This window comes from Balaenoptera borealis (genome assembly GCF_965194805.1).
Source record: "Balaenoptera borealis genome assembly, chromosome: 9".
NCBI lineage: Eukaryota > Metazoa > Chordata > Mammalia > Artiodactyla > Balaenopteridae > Balaenoptera > Balaenoptera borealis.
The window spans coordinates 109,467,851-109,479,519 of NC_138873.1; the positions used below are offsets into that span (position 1 = coordinate 109,467,851).

The 11,669-nt window shown below is 37.8% G+C and overlaps 1 pseudogene across 1 annotated transcript in view; it reads left to right on the plus strand.

The window, feature by feature from the left end:
* Positions 1-11,394, plus strand: part of LOC309635180 (coiled-coil domain-containing protein 112 pseudogene) — a 54,596-nt pseudogene extending 43,202 nt beyond the window's left edge. The window contains exon 3 of the transcript in view: positions 8,794-11,394. The product of the transcript in view is annotated as a coiled-coil domain-containing protein 112 pseudogene (transcript). The remainder of the gene's footprint in view (positions 1-8,793) is intronic.
* The last annotated feature ends 275 nt before the right edge of the window (positions 11,395-11,669 follow it).

Consider the following 11,669-nt stretch of genomic DNA (forward strand, 5'->3'; position numbering starts at 1 on the left):
ATCACTGAGTTTCAGAAGGGTTCAGAGGATTTTTCAGGACAATTAAGTCCAATCTTCTTATTACATAAACATTCACAAGAGTTTAAGAAGTGGTTTTTTGAGCATCTTCTGGACACTTTCAGTGACAGGAAACTCATTACTTGTAAGAAAGCTCTTTCTCCCTTCCAAGAATATGAATTGTTCAGGAAATAAGGGCTTGGTGTGAACACTGGTTTCTAAGGTCAGACAGTAAGAAGGAAAGTTGGACTTAGAAACCTATCCTGGTTTTGAATTCAGTGCTCTTTTCACGAACCTTTAGTAGAAATACTTGATTACAAATTGGTCTAAAGGAAACTGGCTTGGCAGAGCCTGGAAGGGAAGTCCTAATTCAAGCTGGGGAGAGAAAACAAATGACATCTCAGGAAGTTGTGAAATCTAACTCAGTACAGAAATATGCAAAGCTACTGACCACATCCTAAGACTGCGACACAAACTTCTTACTCCACATTTGGGTCACAAGGCTTGTTTACTGAGGAATATTTCCTCTATTTTTCCTCATCCTCCTCTCCTGGCTTCCACAGTTTGCAAGTGGCCCAGACACATACCATTACCTTAGGGAAAAAAATTTAAAAAGCTATTGTCCTGTTTTTGAAACAACAAAATTACACAATCTACAATAAATCACAAGTGATCTTAGAATTCTAGAAAAAATCACAGTGATTCTATAATTACCCTGCATTCTAGAGAGTCAAATTGCAAGTCACTTTCCAAAAATCTTAGGACATTATTTCGAAGTGATAAAAAAACACTTCACGTGTAGTTAAGCCATTGATTCTTCTCTTTTACCTAAGTGCAGGACTTCTGTAAAGATTTTATTTGTATTTTGTACTTTCTGCTCACAATATCCACCACTTTAGGATATTATTACCATGCCCCTTTAATGCCATATTAATTGAAAATCTATGAAAGGGATATGATGTGTATGAAAGTCAATCGTATTTAGGGATCCACAGCCTGACATTCCTCTCCTGTTCACCAGCCCCTAAAGTGAAGGCTCATAGTGGATGTGCCCTGTCACTTATGTGCATGGAGGTCTGGGTCAGAACTCTTCTCATCCCATTCATACAACAGCAGAAGAAACTCTAGTGAGTAGACATCCAAGGATGAGGAGGCATGTGAGAAATACCAGCAGCATTAAAAAGAATAAGCAAGGCGAATATGCAGAAAAACTGACATGAGGAGCTACAGATAATAATAACTAGAAATATACACTTGGAATCAACTATTCTAAGTTTACGTACAAGTCCAATCATTATACAGCTTATGAGGTAGGCACTGTATTGCCCCGATTTTGTTGTATTTTATTTTTAAATTTTATTTTTATTTATTTTTATCGAGCTGTAATTGACGCACTATATTATGTTAGTTTCAGGTGCACTACATAATGATTCGATATTTGCATACATTATGAAATTAACAGCATGATAAGCCTAACAGTCACCTGTCCCCATATAAAGTTATTACAATATTACTGACCATATTCCTTATTCTGTATATTACATCCCCCTTATTTGTCATGTAACTGGAGGTTTGTACCTCTTAATCCCCTTCACCTATTTCTCCCTCCCCCAAGTTCCTCCCCTCTGGCAACCACCTGTTTGTTCTCTGTCTCTATGACTGTTTTCATTTTGTTTTGTTTGTATGTTTTTAGGTTTCACATATAAGTGAAATAAAACAGTATTTGTCTTTTTCTGTTTGAAATATTTCACTTAGCATAATAGACTCTAGGTCCATATGTTGTCACAAATGGCAGGAATTTTTTTTTTTTTTTTTTGGCTATATATACCACATCTTCTTTATCCATTTGTCTATTAGTGAACACCTAGGTTGCTTCCGTATCTTGGCTACTGTAAACAGTGCTGCTATGAATACTGGAGTGTATATATCTTTTCAGATTAGTGTTTTGTTTTCTTTCCATAAATATCCAGAAGTGAAATTGATGAATCATATGGCAGTTGTATTTTTAATACTTAGAGGAGACTCCATACTGTTTTTCATATCAGCTGCACCAATTAACAATCCCAATAGTGCATGAGGGTTCTCTTTCATTCTTGCCAATGCTTATTATTTGTGGTCTTTTTGATGATAGCCATTCTGGCAGGTGTGAGCTGATATCTCATTGTGGTTTTGATTTGCATTTCGTTAATGATTAGTGATGATGAGCATCTATTTATATGTCTGTTCACCATCTATATGTCTCCTTTGGAAAAAAGTCTATTCAGGTCCTCTGCCCATTTTGTTGTTGTTTTTCTTGATGGGTTGTTTGGGGGTTTTTTTTGATGTTGAATTGTATGAGTTCTTTGTATATTTTGGATACTAACCCCTTACTGGATATATCATTTACAAATATCTTCTCCCATTCACAGGCTGCTTTTTTGTTTTGTTGATAGTTTTCTTTGCTGTACAAAAGCTTTTAGATTTAATGTAGTACCATCTGTTAATTTTTGCTTTTGTTTCCCCTGCCTGAAGAGACATATCCAAAAAATATACTGCTAAGGCTGATGTCAAAGAGCGTACTGCCTATATTTTCTTCTAGGAGTTTTATGGTTTCAGGTCTTACATTTAAAATCTTTAATCCATTTTGAGTTTATATTTGTATATGGTGTGAGAAAGTAGTGTAGTTTAATTCTTTTGCATATAGCTCTCCAGTTTTCCCAACACCACTTATTGAAGAGACTGTCTGTTCTCCACTGTATATTCTTGCCTCCTTTGTCATAGATTAATTGCCCATATCAGCATGAGTTTATTTCTGGGATCTCTATTCTGTTCCATTGACCTATGTGTCTGTTTTTGTGCCAGTACCATTCATTTTTGATTACTGTAGCTTTGTAGTATAGTTTGAAATTAGGGAGTATGATACCTCCAGCTCTGTCCTTTCTTAAGATTGTTTTGCCTATTTGGAGTCTTTTGTGTTTCTATACAAATTTTAGAATTATTTGTTCTAGTTCTATGAAAAATGCCATTGGTACTTTGATAGGGATTGCATTGAATGTAGATTGCCTTGGGTAGTATGGTCATTTTAACAATATTAATTCTCCCAGTCCATGAACACGGTATATCTTTCCATTTATTTGTGCTGTCTTCAATTTCTTTCATCAGAGTCTCACAGTTTTCCAAGTACAAGTCTTTTACTGCTTTGGTTAGGTATATTCCCAGGTATTTTATTCTTTCTGATACAATTTTAAGTGGGAATTTTAAAAATTTCTCTTTCTGATTCATTGTTACTGTAAAGAATTGCAACAGATTTAAGTATATTAATTTTGTATAAAGCAACTTTACTGAATTGATTTATTAATAGTTCTAATAGTTTTTTGGTGGCATTTTAGGAATTTTCTATATATAATATCATGTCACTCTGCAAACAGTGACAGTTTTATTTCTTCCTTTTCAATTTGGATTCCTTTTCTTTTTCTTGACTAATTTCTGTGGCTAGGACTTCCAATACTGTGTTGAATAAAAGTGGTGAAAGTAGGCATCTTTCTCTTGTTCCTGATCTTAGAGGAAATGCTTTCAGCTTTTCGCCACTGAGTACGATGTTGGCTGTAGGTTTGTTATTAAACATAAATGGATGTTGAATTTTGTGAAAAGCTTTTTCTGCATCTATTGAGATGATCATATGATTTTTATTCTTCAATTTGTTAATGTGATGTATCTCATTGACTTGTGGATATGAAAAATCCTTGCATCCCTGAGATAAATTTCACTTGATCATGGAGTATGATCCTTTTAATGTATTATTGAAATTAGCTTGCTAATATTTTGTTGAGAATTTTTGCATCTATGTTCATCAGGGATATTGACCTATAATTTTCTTTTTTTGTGGTGTCTTTGTCTGGTTTTGGTACCAGGGTAATGCTGGCCTTGTAGGATGAGTTTGAAAGTGTTCCTTTCACTTTAATAATTTGGAATACTTTAAATGTTTGGTAGAATTTACCTGTGAAGCTATCTGGTCCTGGACTTTTGTTTGTTGGAAGTTTTTTTTTGTTTTTTGTTTTTCATTACTGATTCAATTTCATCACTAGAAATCGGTCTGCTCATATTTTCTAATTGTTCCTGATTCAGTCTTAGGAGTTTGTACACTTCTAGGAATTTGTCCATTTCTTCTAGAGTGTCCATTTTACTGGTATACCATTTTTTATGGTAATCTCTTATAATCCTTTGTATTTCTGTGGTGTCAGTTGTAATGCCTTCTCTTTCATTCCTGAATTTATTTATTTGAGTCCTCTCATTTCTTTTCTTCATGAACCTGGCTAAAGTTTTATCAATGATCAATACTTTATCTTTTCAAAGAATCAGCTCATACTTTCATTTTTTCTATTGTCTTTTTAGTCTCTTTCATTTATTTCTGCTCTAATCTTTATTTCTTTCCTTCTACTAACTTTGGGTTTTATTTTTCTAGTTCCTTCAAATGTAAGGTTAGGTTGTTTATTTGAGATTTTTCTTGTTTCCTGAGGTAGGTTTTTATCACTGTAAACTTCTTAGAACTCCTTTTACTCTGTCCCAGATTTTGGATCATTGTGTTTTCATTTGTCTCCAGGTATTTAAAAAAATTTCCTCAGTGACCCATTGTAGTAGCATATTGTTTAGCCTCCACGTTTGTGTTCTTTGCAGTTTTTTTCTTGTAGTTGATTTCTAGTCTCTTAGAGTTGTGGTTGGAAAAGACGCCTATATAATTTCAATTTTCTTAAATTTACTGAAGCTTGTTTTGTGGCCTAGCATGTGATTTATCCTGGAGAATGTTCCATGTGCACTTTAAAAGAATGTATTATTCTGTTTTGGGGTGAAATGTTCTATATATATTAATTCAATGTGGTCTAATGTGTCATTTAAGGCCAGTGTTTCCTTTTTGATTTTCCAGATATCTGTCCATTGATGTAAATAGAGTGTTAAAGCCTCCTAATATTTTGTTACTGTCAATTTCTCCCTTCACGTCTGTTAATATTTGCTTTATCTACATAGGTGATCCAATGTTGGGTGCATACATATTTACAATTGTTATGTTTTGTTGGATTGATCCCTTTATTATGTAATATCCTTGTCTCTTATTACAGTCTTTGTTTTAAAGTTTAACTTATCAAATATAAGTGTTGCTATTCCAGCTTTCTTCTCATTTCCATTTGCCTGGAATACCTTTTCCCATCCCCACATTTTCAGTCTGTGTATGCCTTTAGATGTGAAGTGAGTCTCTTATAGGCAGCATATATATGGGTCTTGTTTTTGTATCCATTCAGCCACTGTATGTCTTTTGATCAGAGCATTTAGCCCATTTGTATTTAAAGTAATCACTGATAGGTATGTACTTATTGCCAAAATGTTAATTGTTTTTGGTTGTTTGGGTAGTGTTTTGTTCCTTCTTTTGCTCTTTCCTCCTGACTTGATGAGTATCTTTAGTGTTATGTTTGGAGTCCTTTCTCTTTGTTTTGTTTGTATTGATTATAGGTTTTTGATTTGTGATTACCATGAGGTTCATATACAATAAGCCCCCTACATACGAATGATTTCTGCTCTAAGACTACATTCGTAAGTCCAATTTGTTCATAAGTCCAAAAAGGTTAGCCTAGGTACCCAACTAACACAATCTGCTATGTAGTACTGTACTGTAATAGATTTATAATACTTTTCACACAAATAATACATAAAAAACAAACACAAAAAATAAAGAAAATATTTTTAATCTTAGAGTACCTTGAAAACTACAGTAGTACAGTACAACAGCTGGCATACAGGGGCTGGCATCAAGTGAACAGGCAAGAAGAGTTACTGACTGGAGGAGGGAGAGGAGGTGGGAGATGGTAGAGCTGAAGGATCGTCAGCAATAGCAGATGGAGGGCAAGCTGCACTTTCACTCATGACTGATGTTCAGTACCAGTGACATCTCTGCTGCTTTTACACTTGCTTCCAGACATCCTGGGCTTGAAATAAAGATACTGTACTACTGTACTCTGTACAGTACTATAAAGTACACAAAAGCACAACCACTTGTACAGGATGCACACACGTGACAACGTACACCAGACATGTCAACTAGCTTATGTGATTGGATTTGTGAACACAGGTTTGCATCTTTGAAAGTTCGCAACTCATATGTAGGGGACTTACTGTATAAATATGAATGATTATTTTCAATTGATGAGCTCTTAACTTCAAACATATTCTAACAACCCTGCACGTTTACTCCCTGCCCCCTCCAGCCATGTTTAATGTATTTTATATCATATTTTATGTCTTTTTGTTTTGTATTATCCCTTAACTATTTATTTGGGATACAAATTCAGATCATTTCACTATTCACTATTTCACCTATAAAGGTCTTTTAACCTTCCTACTAGCTTTACAAGTGGTTGTACTACTCCTTTGCTGTATGTTCACCTTTACCAATGAGATTTTCCTTTTGTAATTTTAGTATTTCTAGTTGTAGTCTTTTCTTTTCCACTTAGAGAAGTCCCTTTAATATTTCTTATAAAGTCAGTTTAGTGGTGCTGAACTCTTAGCTTTTCCTTGTCTATAGAACTCTTTATCTGTCCCTTCAAATCTGAATAACAGCTTGCCAGGTAGAATATTCTTGGTTCTATTATTTTTTTTCCTTTCATCACCTTAAAATTATTGTGCTACTCCTTCTGGCCTACAGAGTTTCTGCTGAAATGTCAGCTGACTGTATTATGGGATTCGCCTTTCAAGTGACTAGTTGCTTTTCTTTTGCTTCTTTTACGATTCTGTACCTTTAATTTTTGCCATTTTAATTATAGTATGTCTTGGTGTGGATGTCTTTGAATTCATTTTGTTTGGGACTCTCTGTGCGTCCTGGACCTGGATGTCTGTTTCCTTTCCCAGGTTAGGGAAGTTTTCACCTACTATGTCTTGAAATAATTTCTCTGCTCTTCTATCTCGGTTTTCCTTCTGGAACTCCTATATGCAAATGTTTGTATGCTTGATGTTATCCCAGAGGTTCCTTAAACCATCTTCATTTTTTTAAATTCTTTTTTCTGTTCTGCCTGGTAGATTTCCACTACTCTGTGTTCCAGACTGCTTATCTGTTCTTTTGTATCATCTAATCTACTGTTGATTCCTTGCAGTGTAGTTTTTATTTCAGTTATTATATTCTTCAGCTCTATTTGGTTCTTTATGTATCCAACCCTTTGTTAAACTTCTGTGTCCCAGGTTCATTGAGCATCTTTATGATTCTTACCTTGAACTCTTTATTGGTAGATTGCTTATCTCAACTTCATTTAGTTCTTTTTCTCAGATTCTGTCTTGTTCCTTTGTTTGGAACATATTCCTTTGTCCTGTCATTTTGCCTAATTCTCTGTTTATTTCTGTGTATTACATATATTGGTTATGTTTCCAATCCTTGAGAAATGTCCTTAGGTGTGAGTCATCTTATGATACCTGGCAGCACACTTCCCTCTGGTCACCAGAGCTATGTGCTCTAGGGTGCCCCTTTGTGGGCTGTGTGGGCCCTTCGGTTGCAGTGGAGCCAACTATTTTGGATGTGCTGGTAATGCACGGCTGGCCTCTTGCCCAGTTTGCTACCAGGTTCTGCCTTGTGCAGTGGCTTCCAAGCCACTGATAGGCAGGGCCAGGTCCTGGAGAAGCTGGCTGCAAGGATCAGGGGGCCCCAGGGCTGGTGACAGCCCACTGGTAGGTACAACCAGGTCCTGGTGTATCGCCCCCAGGGTTGATGCCAGCTTGCTGGTTGGTGGTGCCAGGTCCTGGTGCCGTGGGCTGTGTGGCCTGGGGCATGCCAGAGCTATTGTCACCTACTGGTGGGTGGGCAAGTCCCTAGCGTTAATAGGCTAAGAGAGGACTCCAAATGTTACTTGGCAGTACCAGCTTCCTCATGGTAGAATAAGCTCCCAAATATGGCTGCGGCCATGTCTATATCCCCAGGGGGGGTCACAGTTGTCTCCTGCTTCTCTGTGACGCTTTCCAAAAACAGCAAGTGGGTCTGACCCAGGCCACCTACTTAATTTAAAATTACTGCGTCTTCCCTGAAAGCATGTGAGATTTTGTGTGCGCCCTTTGAGAGAGGAGTCAGTTTCTCACAGCCCTCTGGCTCTCCCATATACAAGTCCTTCTGGTCTTCAAAGCCAGACGTCCTGGGGAGCCTGTGGTGGGGTCTGTACCCCTTGCTCCTTGGGGAGAACCTCTGAAATTGTGGTTATCCCCTCATTTGTGAATCACCTACCTGGGAGTGTGGGTCTTGACCATATATAGTGTCTCCGCCTCTCTTAGCCATCTCGCTGGGGTGCCTTCTTTAAACCTTTAGTCATGGAAAGTCTTCAGGTCATTCTCATCAACAGTTGCTCTGTATGTCATTGCAGTTTTTCTGTGCCTGTGGGAGGAGGTGGGCTCAGTGTCTTCCTGCTCCTCTTTATGGATGAAGAAACTAAGGCACAGCTCTGCCTCTCCCTCTGGCACATCCGCAGTCCCACGTCTGCATGCAGGGAACTATTTGCTGGTTCTGTACTGCCCCTTGTATGACACCCTAGGCTGTGGGCCCTGTGGGGCCCCAGTTACTCTACCAGAAAGATGGCCACACTCACGGTAGTCATGACACAGAATGATGGATGTTTTAGTACTTTGGATGGAATTCAACCTTTTCAGCTTCAAATCTGAAAGCAGCAATCTAGTTGGACTAAAAAGCAAAAACCATACATGCAGCAGAAAATTTAAAAGATCAAGTTATTAATAGAAAAAGGTAAACGGTTATTTCTACCACCAAAAAAAAAAAAAAGACTTCATTATTGAGCATAGTGTGGTGGAAGAATTTTAAATAAATTATCAACAGGAAAAATTGAAAAAGCAAGAATCCAGCAACAACTGGCCAAAATACATAATGATGTAAAGAGACTTCAGCATCAGTTAAAACAAGTGACACTTAGACCTGATTTTGCTGAAAGCTCAGAGAAATAATAGAAAAAATGGAAAATGCAATAAGCACCTTTCGGTAAGAGCAGAGACTGATATATGAAGAGCTTATTAAAGAAAACAACTAAAACTGAGTTGACTGCCATATCCAGAAAAATTGACATGTGGACTTTGGGTCACTCAGAAATGCAGAGAGCTTTCAGAACAATGTCAAGTAAGGTTCATGTAGACAAAGTACCATCACATACTCTTCTAGCAGAAATGGTAGATTTTGAAAAATTCTTTCAGCAAACAGGAGGGCAACAAGGGCACTGGATGACTTTGATCATCAGACCTTTGTAAAAGTGAGAAACAAACATAAAGAGAAGACAATATTTATGGGAGAAATTCTAGAACCTTATCCTGAAAGAACACAGGATTAAGTGCAACAACATGAGAAATTATACAAAAATTTCTGACTGTAGAAAAAAGAAAAAATCTATTCAGAATTGGAACACTAAAAGCAGCAATAAAAAAGAGGAAATGGTCAAGTTAAAGACAGAGAATATAACTAACTATGTTTTTTCACAATAAACAAGAAGATGATGAAAGGAAAAACAGGAACAAAGAAGAATCATAAATTGTCAGTTGAAGGTTGGGAAGAATAGAAAAGTATCTAAATGTCAATGAGATATGTTTCTCATATTTAAAAGAAGTTAAAAGAAGAAGAAAAGGAAAAGCAAAAGTAGCAGAAGAGCACCAATGCCAGTTTAGACTAAGATTACTATTATTATGTTACATTGAGAAGAAGAATTAAAAAGAGGAAGAACTTGTGAGGCTTGAAAAAGAAATACATGAAAAGTTAGACAAGGCAGAAAAAGGAAAACTGCTGCCGATGAAATTTTCAGGTTTCAAGAAAGAGATTTACATAAACTTGAATTGAAAATTCTAGATAGACAGGCAAAGGAAAATGTAAAGGTAGAACAAAAAAGACTGGAAAAATTACAAGAAAAGCAAGAAAAGAGTGAAAAAATGTTAGTAGATCCTTCTAGGCTTTACAAAACTTACCAAAGTTTGGAAAGAATGGCCCAAAGATGTAGGATCATCAAGTTCTGGGCCACTGCTTCATATTCCACATGGGGCTATTCCAATCTGCAGACAAAGAGACTAGAGAAGAATATGAGATAATGAACTTGGCATATAGTTGATGAGAATGTTAATATTCAGTTATTCTGGGAAACACAGTGACAACTATGTTCTTTAAATATCACTAGCCTAATTGATTGATTATTCATTACATTGCATGTGAATTGACAGATATTACATTCCACACTGACACTGCCGTATTTCCTGTTTATAGTAAGAGGGCAGTTAGTTTACAGGTTGGACTATTACTGATGTCAAAGCTATTTAAATAAGTTTATGTTAGAAACATTATTTCACTTAATGTACAACACATTTAGAAGATTTTTTTATGGCATATCAAAATTAATTGGGACAATGTTAGAGTGACGTTTTTTAAACCCCCGATTCACAACTTTTAGAACCCGGATGTCAGTTAGCTTGAGTCATAGAAATGTAAAGTTCTCTTTTTAGAGTTATAAAATAAGTTAACCCTTTTTCTAAGTTTAACAAACTGGTAGCTTAGCAATTAGTGAACTTTTGTATAACAAGCATTATATATTTGTTTGAAGAGAAAAAAAAAGAAAAAGAAATAAAAGGAAAAAGAAAAAAACCTAAGACACAGAAAGTTCCCCAAGTCCACAAAGTCATAACAGAGCTGAGATTCAAACCCAGTGTGTCTGGTTCTAGAGTCCATCCTCTTAACCACTATGCAGACTGCTCCCCAGAGCAGAAAACTTTAAAGATCTAACGAATATTCTCACGGATATTGAGAAAGTATTACTGCCTTAAAACAAGAAAAGGATGCTCTGAGAAAAGTATAAACAGAGACCAGGAAAGCGCTCTTAGCTGTTAAAAATTTGAATGAGAAAAACAAAACAATAAAAGGACCAGACCACAATATCCTAGAGTTACCAAAATAGTAGTTGCACGGAAACTGGCTTATGCACCACCCCCAGGGCGACTGGTGCTGTCCCATGGTTATGGAATCAGGTCGCTGCTGCTGCTGCTACTCCAAAAAAGGGCCCGCTGTCACCCAGGCCCCTCAGGTCCCCCATGGGCACAGCTGGCAGCACCGTGCCCCCGACCCCAGGGATTCCTTGTAGTTGCCAAGGAACTCCTCGGCACCAATAAATACGTGACCTGCCATGGTGGAGGAGCTACCCCATGGGACCATCCTTGACCAAGAGGAGCTGGGATTGGGCAATACACGCCCCCTCCAGAGGGACCCTGTGGAGATGCACAGCTTCACGCTTCTTCGGTGCAGATGTCCCGTAGGTCCCAGCCGTCAGCTTTGCGAGTGGCTGCGGCCTTCTCAGTCATGCTCCCCCAACTTGCTCGCCACACGCCGTCTTCTTTCCCTGCTTCTGTGGCAAAACACTCCTCAGCAGTAAGCTTTTCCCCAGGTGCCGTGTCCTGGAAAATCCAGTCCAAGACAGTAGGCTTCAGAGGATACTGGCGTCAGCCCTGTGGCGTCAGCAGGACCACTCTCCCCGAGAGAAGCCAAATCTCGCGGGATCGTGGGAGTTCTCACGGGATGGCGGGAGTTCTCGCGGGATGGCGGGAGTTCTCGCGGGATCGCGGGGCGAGGTGGCGCCCAGAATGAGAAGTACACGTGCTGCCGGCGGGATTCCCGGTTCCAGCACCACTGTCAGGAGCGT